This window comes from Aedes albopictus, chromosome 2 (genome assembly GCF_035046485.1).
Source record: "Aedes albopictus strain Foshan chromosome 2, AalbF5, whole genome shotgun sequence".
In the NCBI taxonomy this organism is placed as follows: Eukaryota; Metazoa; Arthropoda; class Insecta; order Diptera; family Culicidae; genus Aedes; species Aedes albopictus.
In genome coordinates, this window is record NC_085137.1 from 280,685,663 (window position 1) to 280,705,437 (window position 19,775).

A 19,775-nucleotide genomic window follows, 5' to 3' on the forward strand; every position below is an offset into this window, starting at 1 on the left:
AACTGGCTATAACTTTAAAATGGTCAAACTTTTCGCAATTTTTTTACCCTTATTCGAAAGATTATTGAATTTTCTATCAAATGGCATCTTTGAACCGATTGGTTCAGTTAAATAACTAAGTTTTCTAGAGCAAATAGCTCATAAGTAGTGTGTTTTAATTGGTTTTTGTCATTTATCTTTGAAAAATGCGTAATAATTTAAAATTCTCTCTTAGGCAAAGTTGTGGTCCCTGTTTCACTCTACAATTCGTTCTTTGACGCAAAACTTCTAACTCTAATCGTTTTCTTGCAATTTTGATTTAAATGTGCGGCACGGTGCGCAAAAAAGTGCTTACCATGACGATTGCAAATTTATGATCTAAAATGCGACGTTTAAATCGAAATTGCAAGAAAACGATAAAAGATAGAAGCTTGATGTCGAAGAACGAATTGTAGAGTGGAACAGGGGCCACAACTTTGCCAAAGAGAGAATTTCAAATTATTACGCATTTTTCGAAGATAAGTGACAAAAACAAATTGAAACACACTACTTTTGAGCTATTTGCTCTAGAAAACTTAATTATTTAACTGAACCAATCGGTTCAAAGATGCCATTTGATAGAAAATTCAATAATCTTTCGAATAAGGGTAAAAAAACTGCGAAAAGTTTGGCCATTTTCAAGCTATAGCCAGTTAAGGCAATAAGAGTCAAAAACATTGGGAATTCAATAACTTCGTAATGGTTGAGATTTGACCATATGCGTAGAACATTTTTTTTTCACCATTTATGGTCCTCTATCACCCTTTAAAAAGTTTGCACTCAGGAACCTAACACACTGTATTATATGGCCTATAATTACCATCTTGCATTTGGAAACGATGTTGAAGTTTTTGCTAATTTTGTGTTATATTAGAAAAATAATCTAATCGCTATAATTTTATTTTCGTGTTATCAATTTTAAGTTAAGTTAAGCGTCTTTCACTGCTAATTATGTAAGTCATAAACGCTAAAAATTTTATTGCATATGGTTCATTGAATCCGGAGATATAACAGTTTAAGGTGATTATATAACGAAACCACTACTCGAATTTTCAAGAGCACAAATCTGAGGAATTAAAAGACGGATTGCGCTGAAAAGTTGATCGATTGGTCACCACCAGCGGGTCAAATCAGAGTAGTGGCTTCGTTATATATTCACCTTAAAGTTGGCTATCCGCTAATTTTGATTTTTACTAGAACCTTTTCAACTTCATGTGAAATAGCCCTATCTTTTTCAGATTTAGACCATAGACAGGCAACCAGTTGATCAACTTACAGTGAAAATTTCAGAATGTTTGATGCACTTAACGAAAAGTTCACCGTATTTTCAAAAGTACACCCGTAACATGAAATCCTACCAAGAATTGGGATATGATGTTTTACTAGTTTCTATATTAAAACAATACAAAAATGTGTGAAATCATCATAGGCTCACTGTATTAACCCGGGAGCGGTCGCGTCGTGTATTGAGTACACGCACCATGAAAAATGCACGCATGTGGTACACAGAGTGAGCGCGGCGTCCCTGCAGGTAGTCAAAGACGCGACTGCTCGAGGGTTAAGAAACGCTACACGGTTTTTGTACCACTACACACAAACACTTTTTACCAAGCAGAGACAAACCAGGTTGCGTCTAAAAATAACTTTCGCTTTGCTTTACCCCACGTCTCCACTAGACAGAAATGTCTTGCCATTTTGCTGCCAGAAAGAGAAAACGTAACATAAATGATCAACATCGCTGATTTCCATGCAAACAGCGAGAGAACATTTCTGCCATGACATATCTGTTCGGATAAAAGGCAAGACATTTCTGTCTAGTGGAGACGTCGGGTTAGGAACGACGCGCTGATCTTCATGTGCAATTGTCTGCTGGTATTTTTCTTGTAGGATTACACCTAGAAATTCTATCAGAAATTCCACTAGAGATTTCTGCAGAAAACCTTTCGCAGATTCTTTCAGGATTATGGATTCCTATGGATTCCTGTAGGATTTACTCTATGGATGCCTTCAGATTTTTTTGAGGAAATCTCTCAGTAATTCTTGGTGGAATCCCTCCAGTGATTCTTTCAGGTATTCGGGAGGGTTGGGGGATTCATACCATCCAGAATTGCTCCAGAGATTCCCTCAGGCATTTCTTCCAAAATTCCTCCACGAGTTATTCTTCTACAAGTTCCTCGAGGGATTTCTCCAAAAGTTTCTCCAGGTATTCATTCAAAGACTGCTTCGTAAATTCATTTGAGGATTTATTCAGACCTTTCTTTAGGAAATCTTCAGAAGTTTTTACAGAGCTTTATTCCTTGGCATTGGTTTAAGAAATATTTCTTGGAGTACCTGCAGAAAACTCTTCAGTTCTTCCAAGATTTTTTTTGAGAGTTTCCTTCAAAACATTCTTTTCCTTCAGAAACTTTCATAGTGATTCCTTGAAGAATTCCACTAGGGCTTTTGTTTTCAGAAATTTCAGCAGGATTTTCACTCATCTAGAGAAATTGTACAAGAAACCCTTCGAAACATTTCTCCTGAGGTGTCTCCACAAGTTCTTTAATTACTTCAGAAATTTCTCCAAGGATTCCTTCAGAAATCCATCGAAAGTGTCCTTTTTGGAAGAAACTCCTCCAGAAATTCCTTAAGAAATATCTTCAGAAATTTCTTAATAAACTCCACCAAGAGTTTTTTTTATTTTTTTTTTCAGAATGGACTACCCGCTTTGCGCGCAGCCACAGTTGATCAGCAGGAGTAAATCAATTTAATTTTGTATGGCGAAATGCATCTAAACTTGAATTACTTGAAATACAAAGCTTTTCCCGAAAAAATATTTGGTAGGCTTAATAGTGGTCACCATTGTGCACAACCGCTACCAAATATTTTTTCGAATAATGTGTTTCACTTTGAAGAATTTGCCTTTAGATGGTATTCGCCACACAATATTTTTGCGATTTACTTTTAGCGATTTTTCGCGCATAGAAGCTAGCGCCACATTGGTCGATGCGGAGAGTAGGAAAACAGCCGATGTAGTTAATTCATTCCTCCACAAGTTTCTCATGATTTTTTTTGGGATTTCTTCAAAGATACAGGATCCTTAAGGGATTCCTTAAGAAATTCAAGAATTCCTACAGTATTTTTTGTGAAATTTCTGAATGAACTGCTGAAAAAAATCTCTGGAGGAATCTTTGAAGGAATCACAGGGGATATTTCTGATGGAATAAGAAAACAATTTTAAAAAGAATCATTGTAGGGGTTTCTACAAGAATCCCTGAAGCAATTTCTCAAGAATTTGCTGGAGGAACACTTGGAGGAATTTCTTCAGGATTTTTTAAAGGTATTTCTAGGAGAATTCTACGAAGAAAAATCCAAGGAACATCTTTTGATGATAATCATAAAGAAATTCTTAAAACTGAAAGAGTCCCTGGAGATATTTCCGAAGAAATTCCTGAAGAAATTTCAGAAGAAATCCATGGAGGAATTATTTAAAAAAGGTTCTCCAGTCTAATTCCTGTAAAAATCCCTGAAGGTATTTTTGAAGGAATTCCAGGAAAATTCCTGGAGGAATCTCAGGAGGAATGTCTGAAGAAATTTCTGAAGGAATAACAAGGAAAACTTCCTGGAAAAACGCTTGGTGGAACTCCAAGAAGAATTTATTGAGAAACTCTAGATGAGTTCTTGGAGAAATCCTTCAATAGAGAACCAGGAGGATTTTTTTAATATTCCTGGAGAAATCCAAAAAACCTTATGAGAAATTTCCAATTCAATTTGTGTAGAAATGGCTAGTAAAAATTTCTGGAAGTTTTCTGAATCCGTGGAAAAATTTCTAGAGGTATCCTTGGAGGAAACACTGGAGGAATTTCTGAGGAAATATTCAAAGGAATGCTACTGGAACACAAGAATCTCTGTATGAATTTCTGCAGGAATCACTGGATCAATTCTCGCTAGAATCACTGGAGTTAATAATGCAAGAATCTCTGAAGTAATCCCTGACGAAGTTTCAGAAGGAGTCCATGGAAAACTTCCTAGACGAATTCTTGGATAAATTTCTGAAGAAATTTTTAAGGGCTTATCTGAAAAATTTCTTAAAGATTCCTCTCAGCTGGAAGAATTTCTGGAAGGATCCATTGATTTTTTATTGATGAATACTGGAGTAATTCCTGACGATATCCATAATGCAATTTTAGAAGGAATTCATAGAAGGTTTTCTAAAGAATCCCTGCAAGAATTTCTAAAGAAATCTTTGGCGGAGCTTTATTATGAATCTTGGAAAAAAATTAAAGGGAACTCAGAAGGATGTTCTAAAGAAATTCTTCGTGAAATTTCTGGAGGAGTTCTGAACTTTATAATTTCTGAAAGAAATTACTTGATATATGTTTGAAGTAATCCGTGGGTGATTGTGCGAAAGAATCTCAGGAGAGATTTTTGAAAGAATCCATTGAGCATTTCTTTCAGAAGCTTATGGAGCTCTGGAGGAATTTCTGTACAAGTCCATGGATGAATTTTTAAAAGAATCCCCGGAGAATTTTATAAAGGAATATCTATGCAAGGTTTTTTGAACGAAATCATTGGAGGATTTTTTAAAGCAATCCATGGAATGATTTCGAATGGAAGCCATTCTTTATAGAAGAGTTCTTTTTTTAGTTCTTAATTTCTGGATAAATCTTTAGGGAATTTCAGAGAAATTTCTGAATGAATCTATGGATTTACTAAAAGAATCCCTGAAACAATTCTTTAAGAAATTCTCAGAGAAATGATTTCATGGAAGACTTTCTAAAGGAATCACTAGAGGAATTTTTGTAGGAATCCGTGAATGGTTTTCTAAATGAATTATTCGAGAAATTTCTGGAGAAAGCTTTCGAAGAGTTTCTGAAACAAATCTGATGAAGTTCATGGACGAATGTTTTTTTTTTTTTTTTTTTTTTTGAAGAGTGACCAGGTGGAGCTGCAAGACAGCTGATAGCAAAGCCTGGACCCTTTCCCAACTTTCCCCCTACTAGGACCAATACTCACGATGGACTAGACGATGTCGTCAACTTGAGCAAAGTGTGTAGTAATTAGCATTGGGTCGTAGTAGTTTTTAAAAATACTGTTTTTAACTTTTCCCATCGCACTAGTGTTTTGATCGAATGGAAGCTCCAAAGATGATTTGATAATTGAACAATACTTCAATAATCGAAAATCTCCGAGGTCACTGGACAACATTCAGAGATAAAAAAGGGTGTCTATGTCTATAACGCCTTCAGAGTACTATTCTTAAGAAATATGCAAAGAGCAAAAAGAAAAAAAATGTGTCGTAGCTATTTTTTAAAGATATTTCTGAAAATATTCGAAGACAGCTACCAGAACTAGCGTTTTTAGCCGATATGGGCAACTAGTTTTTCTGACAGCTTCCCCAAACAATAATCAGATAATATCCTCAGTTATTTTATAATACATTCTGAAAATTATTTCAAGCTGATTACTAGGGACAATGGAAATTCGCGGCAAAATTTCTTAAATTTCGCGGAATACTATTGTGAATTTCGCGGCAATGTCACGTTCCCATGTTTTTAACCATATTGCTGGAAAAAACTTCAATTTTGCATGCCAAATGAATAAATTATTTGGTTTTGCGGGACGCAAAAATAAGTTTAGCGAAAAAGTAACAAATTTGATGAAAAATCAGTAAAGAAGCATGCAATGAACTTTTATTATATAGATTCAGAATCGTAAATAATCCCAAACTGTCGAAAATTAACTGTTAATTTGTGACTAAAATTTTGAAATTATTGGAAATATGTGAGGTATTTTCACAATTTTGTCAAATTTCGCGGCATTTCGCGGGATTTCTGAAATTTCGTGGCCAAGGCCCAATTTCGCGGATTTCGCGGCTTCCGCGAAATCGCGAATTTCCATTGTCCCTACTGATTACCAATAGTGTCAATAACCGATCATCTCCAAATAACTCTCATATTAGTGTTAGATAACACTTTTTGAGCTTCCATTCGATATTGTAAAGAAATTTGTCAAACCCTATTTGTCAAAATATAGTCAATAATGTATCAAATTGTGTTTCTAATTTCGCTAGTCGTCTTCTTCATATCTGTGATCATCTCAGTCCAAAGTAATATTATATCCATCGTAACCCTTTACAATGTCAACCGTCCTAAGTCCTAACTAAATTCCTGCTTTTTTTATCAGTGAAATAATACCGTCTAAAACAAAACAAAAACAAAAAAGTTCAGTCAACTGATTTTTGTCAAAAATAAAAATGATAATGATTATTTGTCAACTTTTATAAATTCACAAAACCCATAAAAATAAGAAATACAAATACAAACTCCTATAATCAACAGTTTTATCTTTACCTAATCAGTCCATAATTTTCTAATTGTAATGAATCTAATCTGTAAGGCTGTAAGTCAACTTACCCTAGCGTCCCCTGTCCTGTGTACTAAACGAATGCAAGTAACGAATGATGAGTGTAACGCAGAGACCTCCTCTACCCACTCTTGCGTTACGTTAAATTTAACAATTTTTGTTAAATTTGAGAAAATTCAAAGAATGCAAAGATTAGGTCTATGCAAGCTGAATTATAATTTGTTTTTGACTTGTGATAAATGCACGACGGATACTCCTTTGGTTCCCATTAGCACTTACGGCGATTCCTTCACTTGCGCTCAACTCGTAAACTAGATATATCTAGCTCAAAGTCCAAGCGGTGGTGAATGAACTGGCGCTAAAGTGCTAATGGGTTAAGCCCTCCCATCGCGTCAAGATCGAATATCCAGGGGGAGGGTAGTTCATGGACGAATGTTTGAAACAATTCTGCAAGATTTTCCAAAATAAACCGTTAAGATTTTTTTTTGCAGTTTCTAATTGAATTTCCGAATAAATTTCCGAATGATTGCTTGATAGATTTCTTGGAAGAATTATTAAAGGAATCCCTTGAGGAATCCCTGAGAGAATTTCCAAAGAAATATCTAGAAGAATTTCTGAAGACATCGGAGGAAGAATTTTTGAAATAAACCCAGGGAGTGATTCCAATATCACATAGGTTTTTTTTGTAAATATGAGTGCGCAAAAATAATCAATAATCAATTCGGCGGTTTTCTTATATTCAGGAGAAGCAATGTCTAAAATCATAGAGGATATTTTTTAACGTATGGAGGCATTGTAATATTCACAGGCGCAGAATGTTTCAAAAAATCATTTTATTAAATTGAGTGTAGTAGTTTTACTGTACATAGTGACTAAGTAGACTAAGATTAAATATTGTAAGTAGGCCATGACTTTCTGAGGATAATAAAGGACATTCTGTCAAAGACCACCAAAGAGTACGGTTGTTAATTACTGGATTACTACATCTCAGAAGTGGGATAAGTTCCTGAAGCCTGAAAACTTTTTTCTCGATGGATGGATCAGCAGTTTCCAGAGTTCGGGAGAATCAAGTTCAGTTTCTAAAAAATTAAGTGCAGGTATCGTTGCGAGAAGCACTGTGAATGCTGCAGCTATTCCGAGGATTCATTGTTCTGAAGCGATTTGCTCCTATGCAAAAAGTCAGCCGGCTAATGAATCAGCTGGTGTGGCTCCTTTTCCGAGTGTTCCTGTAACCAGTGGAAGTCAAGAGCAGCAACATGCAGTTTTTGAATCAGCGAGTAGGAGGTACCAGCTCAACGAAATTTTGACCCTGTTGCCAACGTTTAGTGGAAGCTATGAAGAAGACGTTTTCCAGTTTATAACCGCTGTGGAAATTTCAAAGGAAATTCTGAATGTGGATGATGACATAATGAAGCTACTCCTAATGAAGCAAGTCGAAGGCAAGGCGAGGTCGTGGATATTTTCCTGTTCCAATATCGTCACAAAGAACTATCAAGAAATCCTTGAAGATTTGCGGAGAATGTTTGGTACGGTTGAAAATTGTTTCGAGTTGCGGAGAAGACTAGAGAGGATCAAATGGAATGGACAACAAACGTTTTCGGATTATTGCCAGTCAAAAATTGTGATCGCCCAGAAGCTCAAGATGCCGGAGAACGAGTTGGTGCAATACATTGTCGAAGGGATTTTAAGCGATGAACTCAAAAACCAAGCAAGGATGCAAAATTTTCAAACCGTCTTTGAAGTTATTCAAGCTTTTCGAATGATCAAGTTCAGCACTTTCAATACTAATAGAAGATTGGTAAGATGTTTCAAATGCAATCAACCAGGACATGTAGCGGCGAACTGTTCAGGAAATATCAAGAAGAGGTCCTTTGATGAACTCAAGTCCGGCGAATCATAACGAGCTGGTTATGAAGATTCAAGTATTTATACACTGACGAAAAATTTAGACGAAAATTTAAAATCAAAGACGTTGAATCACAAAGAAAAGGAGGAAGGACGAGACGGTTTAGTAGACTTTAAATTTTTATTAGATAATTGTATTTATAAAGCACTTTTTGACACAAGGAGCCCAATCTCACTGATACGCCGAGGATTAGTTGAAAAGAAAAATATTACTGTTTTAACCGATTGCAAAAAATATCAGGGTATCGGTGGGACAAGGCTAAAGATATTAGGAATGTACAGAAACACTATATTAATTCAAAACGTTCGTTTCAGGATTCAGTTCTATGTTGTACCAGATAAAACTATGGGTCTCTTCGATGCCATCATTGGACGTGACGTTATCATGTGCTCTGGGATTCGCACTGTAATTGATAATCACATCAAAATTGTCCCAGTGATTGAAAACTTGAAATCTTCAAATCTTCCTATGAAACAGGTAAATCAAAAAATAATTAATGTCATTTCGAACATTTTTAAACAAATTCAAAATAACACTGATAAAGTTCCTAATGATCATTTGGCAAAATTTTTGAATGTTTTTAAAAAGTACTATTTGTTTTATGAAAAGCCCTCAAACCCTGAGACAAATTATGAGATGACAATAGTTTTAAAGAAAGGCGATCATTTTCATTATAAACCTGGAAGACTTTCATATGATCAGAAAAAGAAAGTTGATGCGAAAATTGACGAACTTTTGAAAAATGGAATTATTAAAGAGAGTGACTCTCCGTTTGCTAGCCCTATTGTGTTAATACCTAAAAAAGATAACGATATCAGAATGTGCGTAGATTATAGAAAATTAAACAAAGACACTGTTCGTGACAATTACCCTCTTCCAATTATAGATGACTTATTTGATAATCTGAGAGGAAAGCGAATGTTTTCTATTTTAGATCTCAAGTCAGGTTTTCACCAAATTAGGATATCTAAAAATTCAACGCAGTACACATCATTTGTAACTCATCGAGGTCAATATGCATATGTGAGAGTTCCTTTCGGCCTTTGCAATGCACCAGCAGTGTTTCAACGGTTTGTAAATAAAATATTCAAACATTTAATTGATGAAGGCAAATTAGTCGTTTATATAGATGATATTCTAATAGCAAGTGAGAGTTTTGAAGAGCACTTAGAAATTTTGGCAGAAGTATTAGAAATTTTGAGCAAAAATTTGTTGGAACTTAATTTGGGCAAATGCAAATTTTTATTCAAAGAAATTGATTATCTTGGATACACTATTAACGAATATGGACGAAAACCGAATAAAACAAATATTGAAAGTATATCCAATTTTCCTCAACCAAAGAATTCTAAAGATGTTCAACGTTTCATAGGGTTAACGAGTTATTTTCGAAAGTTTATTGCAAATTTTGCTACTATTGCTAGACCACTTTATAATTTGCTTAAAAAAGATTTAGATTTTGTGTTTAAAGAGGAACAAATTCAGTCCTTTGAAATTCTAAAGAAAAAATTGATAACTTCTCCAATTTGGCTATTTATAATCCACATGCTGAGACACAGCTTCATTGCGATGCTAGTTCTCATGGTTTTGGAGCAGTTTTACTTCAGAAGCAGTCTGACAACAATTTTCATCCAGTGAGCTACTTCAGCAAGAAAACAGATATCTTTAAATGTAAGCTCCATAGTTTTGAGCTTGAAACATTAGCTGTAGTGCACGCAATCAAAAGGTTTCATGTTTATTTGGCCGGAACTTGTTTTAAAATTTTTACTGACTGCAGGGCTCTTGTACAAACATTATCTAAAAAGGACGTGAATCCGAAAATTAGCAGGTGGGCATTGTTTTTAGAAAACTACAATTGCGTTTTAGAATACAGAGAGGATGATAAAATGAGGCATGTTGATGCGCTTAGTAGACAAGATATGAGCAATAAAAATAAAAAAGAAACATCATGTAGTATAGATAATGTTAATAAATTCAATGAAACAAGTAATTCGAATTGTGAAACTATTGGCATACTTAATGAATCAAACATAGAACAAAACATTATAACGGCACAAGAACAAGATAGCAAACTGTTGAATATAAAGCAGTTATTAGAACGATCAAATTTTCCTCCCAAAAAAAAGGACCACGTGGTTTATGGACAGCCCCTTAATTGCAAATCAGCCTAATTAATCGCAATAAGTACATCGAACGTTAGCTAAAAAATCTATTCGGTCTATCCAATAAAACGTATAATAGAGTGATAATCTGCAACTTAAATCGACATATTATGTCCAAGTGGAAGATGCATTCTAATACAGACCCAAGTAATTTGTCCACTTGCAAACAGTGCTCAGAGGTGATCGCATATGGTGCTGATTGTATTGCTTGTGAAGGCTTTTGCAAAAATGTTTTCCACGCTGATTGTGTAAAATTGAAGCGCGAAGACATAATTACCTACCGACAATCTTTGAATTTTTGGTGGTTGTGTGATCAATGTATCGGGCCGATGCGAAAACACAGGAATAATCGCCTCATTTTTAATGAAAAAATGCCTACTGCTGAACCAACGACACCGAAATGTGCTGATATTTCCCGCATCGATGGTGAATTAGCTGTGTTAAAGGAGCAAATTGTTTCCCTACATCAGTCGCTTGCACAAGTGACTACGTCCCGTGTCGAAACCAGTGAAGTCGAGGAGCCAAAAGCCAGTCGTCCGCTTGCACAGTCATCTCTATTGTCGCTACCTGAAATTGAACAAAGCCCCAAACCCGTTGTAGGCTGCTGCAACAGCGTGGCTCAAGAGCGATATCCAAATGATAGATTTTGGATATTTATGACGCGGGTGAAAAACAACGTAACAGAGCAGCAAATTATGAAGCTTGTCGCAGATTCTCTAGGAACTGAAGATGCCGTAGTCAAGAAACTAGTTCCTCCGTGGAAGGATACGTCATCGATGCCATACGTGTCATTCAAAGTCGGAGTCAACGAACGCTTTAAACGGATCGCGCTTCTGCCTGCTACTTGGCCGACTGGACTGTGCTTCAGAGAATTCCGCGATTATATTTGGGAACCGCTGTGATTGATGTATTGTATTGAAATGTTGGTCTTTTCTAGTGCTAGTTATCATCAATGTATTCAGATTCTGTGTCATAATGTTAATTTGTTCATTTATGTCTGTTGAATGATATTTGTAAAGTATATATTAAGTTAAGATGTTCAATTAGACCTTGGAAGTCCGTTGAACTAGAGAATAAATAAATAAATAAATAAAAATGCCAAATGATATTCACCGTGAATATCATTGGCATTTTTTCGAAGGTAGTCCGTGACAGTCACCTTAAATCTTCGAAAAATAGTGTTTTTTTTCGTAACTTTCTTGCAGAACTGGTCTACCCGCACAAGTTTTTCATATACCATATTTTCAGGTTCAGCTTCTAAAATGAGCTGTACTGCCCCGATTCGCACAACAGTCCCATGTGAATAGGAAATTCAGCAAACATGGGACTGTTATGCGAATAGGGGCAGTGTAGGTGATTGAATTTAGATATAACGAAATGAATTTTTCAGCACTGCTTAAAACTATTGAGAAATCATCATGTCTACAGGTCGTGAGCCCTGATAAAGTGTGGAACGTTTTGATGGCTGTGATCCCTGACCATCATGTCAAAAACCCAGGGATACCCAAGTGACCATACTGTTAGGGTTTAGGGGTTGCATGTGTGAGGTGCATATATTGACAGGCATTGCGATGGACCGTTAGGGCTTAGTAGGGTCGGGGAATGGATCTACGATTGCTGAATTATACTGAAAAAGTCGTGATTCAGCAGTGGTGGCACCACTTTCCGCTTTTGTTCGGCTTTGGTGGTTTGTGTGGGGTGGTGCGTGTTGGTGTGTGTGTGCTTTGTGCGTGCGGTGCATACACGGAAAAAAATCCATTCCCAAGACCATGAATATGACTCATAGTTTCCCGATATTTTTATGATTTTATGTTATAAATATACACCATGATTAAATTTTATGATCTTATGATTGATTTCATCATAACGCTATGCACCCGTTATTGTTTTGGCTTTCGACGACCAAAAATGGAAAATATAATCATGAAGCTATGATTAAATAAGCTGGGATCATAAGTAGCATTCATGAAGCCAAGAATAATTTTCATAAACCTGGATGCAGATCCTGATGCTTTACCACCAGATTCATAAAATTATGGTTTGGTGAGGTAGAACCATGCATAGAATTCATGGAATCAAAAAATACTTTTATGATTCCGTCGTCGACGGACCTATATACTTCTCAGTCAAATTCATAAAATCATGGTTGAGGGAGATGGAACCATGCATAGAATTCATGGAATTAAGAATCACTTTTATGATTCCGTCGTCGTCGGACCTCAATGTTTCTCAGTCAAATTCATAAAATCATGGTTGAGGGAAATGGAACCATGCATAGAATTCATGGAATTAAGAATTACTTTTATGATTCCGTCGTCGTCGGACCTATATGCTTCTCAGTCAAATTCATAAAATCATGGTTGAGGGAGATGGAACCATGCATAGAATTCATGGAATTAAGAATTACTTTTATGATTCCGTCGTCGACGGACCTATATGCTTCTCAGTCAAATTCATAAAATCATGGTTGAGGGAGATGGAACCATGCATAGAATTCATGGAATTAAGAATTATTTTTATGATTCCGTCGTCGTCGGTCCCAAATGCTTTTAATTAGATTAATAAAACGATGCAAGCTAAAATCATAAGAAAATAAAATACGTGATATCAGAGCCCATTTCTATGATTTTGGGACCTATCCATCATCCTTTTTTCTATGAGCAAGCAGCACTTTTTAGTTGGCCTCTTGTTAGTGAAGATATGTAATGTTCAAATATAAAAGAGAACAACAATGATCGAACTCACCGGATAATCATATTTAGCTGGTTTATTATTTTTGTCTTTTGCACCTACATCCAACAGGCTAAGGATGCCCTCCAAACCACATCAATTGTTCACTAGTTCACATCACTTGCTGAGTCTCCGAACTCGTCGAACGATGGATAAACCGGAAAAATAGAGAGAATTACCGAAAATTAACGCGCGATTCTCACTTTGCTTCACCCTCCGTACATAAACTCGGAACTACGACGGATGGCACAACGAAAACGCGAACTAGGCACTGTTTACTTTTTGCGCGTTTACTTTTTAGTCAATCAACTCCCAACAACCTGCCGTATCTTACGGGCACACTGTTTCGATGTTCCATTTCCTCATATATGCACATTTATTACTCTAACCAAATAAAAACTTTGCAAAAATAGCAGGTTCAACTTTTTCCACATGTCTGTGCTGGACGACCGCGCGATTTATATAATTGCATATGGCAGATAAGTGTAACGCTAGGAAGCGACCATGAATATAATTTATGAAAATGCTTATTTCTATTCATATTTCTGGTCAACTCATTCATGATATTATGAATTTTACTTATGATATTATGAGTTGGCAGACATCATAAGAACATGATTTTTTATTCATGATTAGGGGAATGGATTTTTTTCCGTGTACGGCTTCAGCAGGGTGGTTACTTGGGTAGTGTGGGATAATTGGGTTTGGGACTGAGGGGGTCGTCGTTGATAAGGCCGACATCATTGAGTACTCAGTGTTGGCGGTTGTATTGGTGACGATTTCTTCAGCCTTAAGATCTCATTTATACCACGCACAGACTTTTGGGAACAGGGGGTACTTTGTAATGCAAGAGAGGAATTTTAACTCTGTGTTACGGGTTGGGCGAGGTCATGCAGATAGACTCAACCCAGGTGACCGTGCGTCTCGGACAGTGATGCATGAATGAGTGCGGTGTGGGTGAGGTGCGCTGCCCTGTGGGTGCAGTTGAGTCCGGGTTGGAGTGGAAAGAGACCCTTCTCTACTCTAGGTCGGTTTCGGTTGTACGGGCGGGGTAGTGTTTGTCTTATTTGTGCCGTGTTGTGCGTGATTTGCGGCTCGAGCTGCGTGGTTACTTGGGAAGTATTGTGCTCTCTAATCTAGATTTTGGTTTTAAGGTGAAGCTAAGGCTGGGCTGTGCCTCGGATTTGTTGGGCGCAGGTCGGGAGAGCTGGTGGCAGTTTGTGTTGGGGGGTTTGCTCGATTGGTTATTCACTGATGGTGGCCAGTCGATCGACTTAACGGCGCTGCCTGTCATTTGGTTCTTGAGGTTTGTGCTGTTGAGGTTCGGGGCGTTGCTTCGTTGAATCTTCGCTTTAATACTAATATTCCTTGTTTGATTTAACTGACTACTTTTTACAGGCGTTTAACTCATTCTATTTCATAGATTGCCAAATTTAAGTGTAATGGTTCAATAGGGTGTTAGCAATCAGAGTGGATTAGAACGAGTTGGCGTCTACAATACACCAACACTAACACACACACTCCAATACTTACACACACATGCACCTACAACTAGCTGTAAAAAAACAGTGGGCGGGACAATGGTGCCTACCCAACAGTTGTAGGTGGGGTGTTTGGCTTGGCTACATGACTTGGTCCGGCAAGCCCATAAACATCAATGAACTACCAGCTTGGCGCGCGCCCACAGTTGATCAGCAGGAGTAAATTCATTTTATTTTATATGGCGATAAGCTTCTAAACTCGAATTTCTCGAAATGGAAAGCTTTTACCGAAAAAATATTTGGTAGGCACCGAACCGGTCATCATTGTGCACAACCGCTACCAAATATTTTTTCGAATAATGAGTTCCTTTTCGAGAAATACGCCATTAGATGCTATTCGCCATACAATATTTTTGTGATTTACTTTTAGCGATTTTTCGCGCATAGATGCTAGCGCCACATTGGTCAATGCGGAGAGTAGGAAAACAGCCAAAGCATTTAATTCATTGGTAGACGTTTTCCCTAGTGAAAAGACAACGCAGATGGGCGAAAGCCAGGAGATGCGATGATAATAGCAGATTAGCAGAATTTCTTAAAATACCAGATAACATAAAGTGTAAGATATTTCTTACTACTAAATGTTAAAATTTAATGTATTCAAGTGTTCAAAATAATTAATCTACTTAATGCACTTATTAAGTAGATTAATTGTTTTGAATCAGATGTTATTTGATAGTTCGTAATATTCAACCGTGACCTTTTCAAGTAGCTCACAACTAAAGAACATATAGCTGTGTTTCCAAAAAAACGGAAATTGTTAATTTAGAAGTGCACTGAAGAGCTTCCACTTAATGGCTGATGACTCAGTAAAAGTATATGAGGGGCCCAGAATCAAAGGGGTGTAAGTGACCATTTTGTCGATTTTGAGCTGAGCATATCGAATAATGAATTAACTACATCGCATGTTTTCTCACTCTCCGCATCGACCAATGTGGCGCTAGTTTCTATGCGCGAAAAATCGCTAAAAGTAAATCGCAAAAATATTGTATGGCGAATAGAATCTAAAGGCAAATTTATCGAAGTGGAATACATTATTCGAAAAAATATTTGGTAGTGGTTGTGCACAATGGTGACTACTTTTAAGCCTACCAATTATTTTTTCAGTAAAAGCTTTCTATTTCAAGTAATTCAAGCTTAGATGCTTTTCACCATACAAAATAAAATGGATTTACTCCTGCTGATCAACTGTGGGTGTGGGCCAAGCGGGTAGTCCATTCTTCAAATTTCAAGCTTTCAGGAACTTTATTTGGATTATTTTTAAGATAATTAGAAAAATTACGATAAATCGTAGAAAATGGACTACTCGCTTGGCGCACACCCACAGTTGATCAGCAGAAGTAAACCCATTTTATTCTGTATGGTGAAAAGCATCTAAACTTGAATTACTTGAAATAGAAAGCTTTTACTGAAAAAATATTTGATAGCCTTAATAGTAGTTACCATTGTGCACAACCACTACCAAATATTTTTTCGAATAATGTGTTCCACTTCGAGAAATACGCCTTTAGATGCTATTCGCCATACAATATTTTTGCGCTTTACTTTTAGCGATTTTTCGCGCATAGAAGCTAGCGCCACATCGGTCAATGCGGAGAGTAGGAAAACAGCCAAAGCATTTAATGGACTACCCGCTTGGCGCACACCCACAGTTGATCAGCAGGAGTAAATCCATTTTATTTTGTATGGTGAAAAGCATCTAAACTTGAATTACTTGAAATAGAAAGCTTTCAATGAAAAAATATTTGGTAGGCTTAATAGTAGTCACCATTGTGCACAACCACTACCAAATATTTTTTCGAGTAATGTATTCCACTTCGATAAATTTGCCTTTAGATGCTATTCGCCATACAATATTTTTGCGATTTACTTTTAGCGATTTTTCGCGCATAGAAGCTAACGCCACATTGGTCGATGCGGAGAGTAGGAAAACAGCCGATGTAGTTAATTCATTCATTACGAACCTCCTCTTGACGAAGAGACCAAAACTGTCGGAAAATACCCAAAATCACTCCAAATGGAATGTTTTTTGAAAAATCGCCCTCTTGTTGGATTTTTCGCCCCCTTTGGTATCGTTTTCGCCCCCCAGGGGGTGATTTCGCCAACTTTGGGAATCACTGCTTTAGGGTTTATTAAAAGGTGATATAAGATAATTCAATAATTCAACACTGCAAAAAACTGAATAAATTCCTAATTGTAATTGTATTTATTGATCGAACGTAAACCAGTTTATAATTATCGGGTACAAACTAGCAACGTTTGCTCTAACAATACGATTATAAAAGTTTGACTCTAAATAGTAAACAAATGAAATCAAGAAGATTGAACAACTTTACGGTCAACTCTTGCAATCTTCAACACTTCTGGTTCGACTCCCGACCAACTCAATCCCCGTTTGAGCAACCGATCGACGACAGCAAAACCTATTTAGCGATGACCTTTTCTCTTTTCTGTAGGCTGCTAGGCACATGCCAATAATGATGGAAATCACAATGAATTACCTACATCGACTGTTTTCCTACTCTCCGCATCGATCAATGTGGCGCTAGCTTCTATGCGCGAAAAATCGCTAAAAGTAAATCTCAAAAATATTGTATGGCGAATAGCATCTAAAGGTAAATTTATCGAAGTGGAATACATTATTCGAAAAAATATTTGGTAGTGGTTGCGCACAATGGTGACTACTATTAAGCCTACCAAATATTTTTCCAGTAAAAGCTTTCTATTTCAAGTAATTCAAGTTTAGATGCTTTTCACCATACAAAATAAAATGGATTTACTCCTGCTGATCAACTGTGGGTATGCGCCAAGCGGGTAGTCCATTAGCATATGAGCAGTGTGCGAAGGGTGTTTCAATGGACTACCCGCTTTGCGCGCAGCCACAGTTGATCAGCAGGAGTAAATCAATTTAATTTTGTATGGCGAAATGCATCTAAACTTGAATTACTTGAAATACAAAGCTATTCACGAAAAAATATTTGGTAGGCTTAATAGTGGTCACCATTGTGCACAACCACTACCAAATATTTTTTCGAATAATGTGTCCCACTTTGAAGAATTTGCCTTTAGATGGTACTCGCCATACAATATTTTTGCGATTTACTTTTAGCGATTTTTCGCGCATAGAAGCTAGCGCCACATTGGTCGATGCGGAGAGTAGGAAAACAGCCGATGTAGTTAATTCATTCAAATGTGGTAAATTACTGTATTCTATTACATATGATATAGTCGTTTTGCCCTCTACTGCAATCATTGAGACAGAAGAACAGTTTCCTTTTAGTTAATGAAATATCTGTTGTTATCACTGCAGCAGAAAGGCGCCAGCGCGTATGGAACTCATCTGGCGGCCTTCAACACTTCTGGTTCGACTCCCGACTCGGCGACAAAAAATAATGGTTAAAACATTCATGTGTGGGGGGCATCAGTATGTACCGTCGATAACGAAGCGGTGCTAGAAATAGATTTTTGTTTTGCTTTTCGTGTTGCACGTGTCAAGCATGTCCAAATGCAAATGTACATCACATGCATTTATGTTGCTTTAGCAATGGCTGTCAGCGTGCTGCAATATGTGGCATTAATTTGATTTTAGTGGGGCCCTTTTCGACTTTAATATTGCTTCAATGAGGTGTTTAAAGTAATGCAGCATTATATTCACAATTTTAATTATCAATATATGGCAAAATTGATGCACTTATATACGGCTTCGTGGTTACTTGGGTAGTATACTGTGTACTTACTTCTTTTATTATAATGTATTACACAATAAATAAACAATTCTCTTGAAAGTTAAAAGTTGTAAGGTTCATTGACATTTCAACAATATGATGTAATCGTCACCACAATACAAATTCGGGCTCGTTTGGTTAATCTTTCGTGAAGCTAAAATCCGTTCTCGTGAAACACTATTTTTTAGGCATCAAATTTTTGAACTGTCATATCTCCGAAACGGCGTCATATCTCCGATGGCGGCGGCCATCCTCCACGCTGCAACTAAACCTGCGGACCGGCCTCTCGTGATTATCACAAACTCGGCCAGTTGCATCTCAGCTCTGCAATCAAATACCCCCCGTCACCCTTGGATTCAAGCCACCATCAAACAAGCCCCACCAGGAAGCACCTTTTTGTGGGTCCCTGGACACTGTGGTGTCCCTGGGAATGAAATGGCGGACCACTTGGCAGGTTCCGGGTATTCTGGCTCTCGCTACAAAACAACTGTTCCTTTGCTGGACCTAAAACGCTGGATCACCTCATCTATTCAAGACGCCTGGACGAGCGAATGGGCCCACTACCGTGGGACCTATTTGCGGAAAATTAAGCAGAGCACCAACGCCTGGGCAGACTTGAAATCTAAAAAAGAACAAGTCCTCATCTCACGACTACGAACGGGCCACACCAGGGCTTCCCACAACCTGGGAGGCATACCTTTCCACAGAACTTGCGATATCTGTGGGATAAACAACTCGGTCGAGCATATCATCTGCGTCTGTCCAGCCTATGAAGGACCCCGGCATATGTATGGGATCCCCGGAAGTATACGCGATGCCCTCAGGGATGACTCATCAGCACTTGCCGCTTTGATGTGCTGCATTAAGGATGCAGGCCTTTACTTTAAAATATAGCCCACTCACTTCTTGCCATGTTCAACTTTTTGTAATAGTTAATCGTGATTCCTCAAGCACTATGTGATACTTTGCAATCGGTCCCTGTTTACAAAATTCGTGTTTTTTGTCCATTTAGAATTTTAATTTACTAAAAAGCTACCTAAAAACTTTCAATGATGTATCAATTGTTTTGCGTTTTTAAATTTGTATTCTATTTGTTCTCATGCAAGTATGCTAAATAACTTCGATAAAACTCTGTACATTAGCTCATAAGGAATACTTCTGTAGTTCTTTTTCTCAGGCGAGCCCCTCTGACTTGTTCTGCTTTTCTATGACCCGGGATGAACCTGCCTACGGCAGAAAATCCCCGAATAAAGAGATAAAAAAAAAAATATCTCCGAAACCAGTGAACCGAATCGAATGAAATTTTGAACGTTTATCAACAATATATTGATACTTGATGCGCCATTATAAAATG

The 19,775-nt window shown here is 37.2% G+C and overlaps 1 protein-coding gene across 1 annotated transcript in view; it reads right to left on the reverse strand.

Annotated features, from left to right (window-relative positions):
- LOC109415110 (zinc finger Ran-binding domain-containing protein 2) overlaps nucleotides 1-19,775 on the reverse strand; it is a 38,816-nt gene that overhangs the window by 17,798 nt on the left and 1,243 nt on the right. The gene's annotated exons all lie outside the window — the stretch shown is intronic.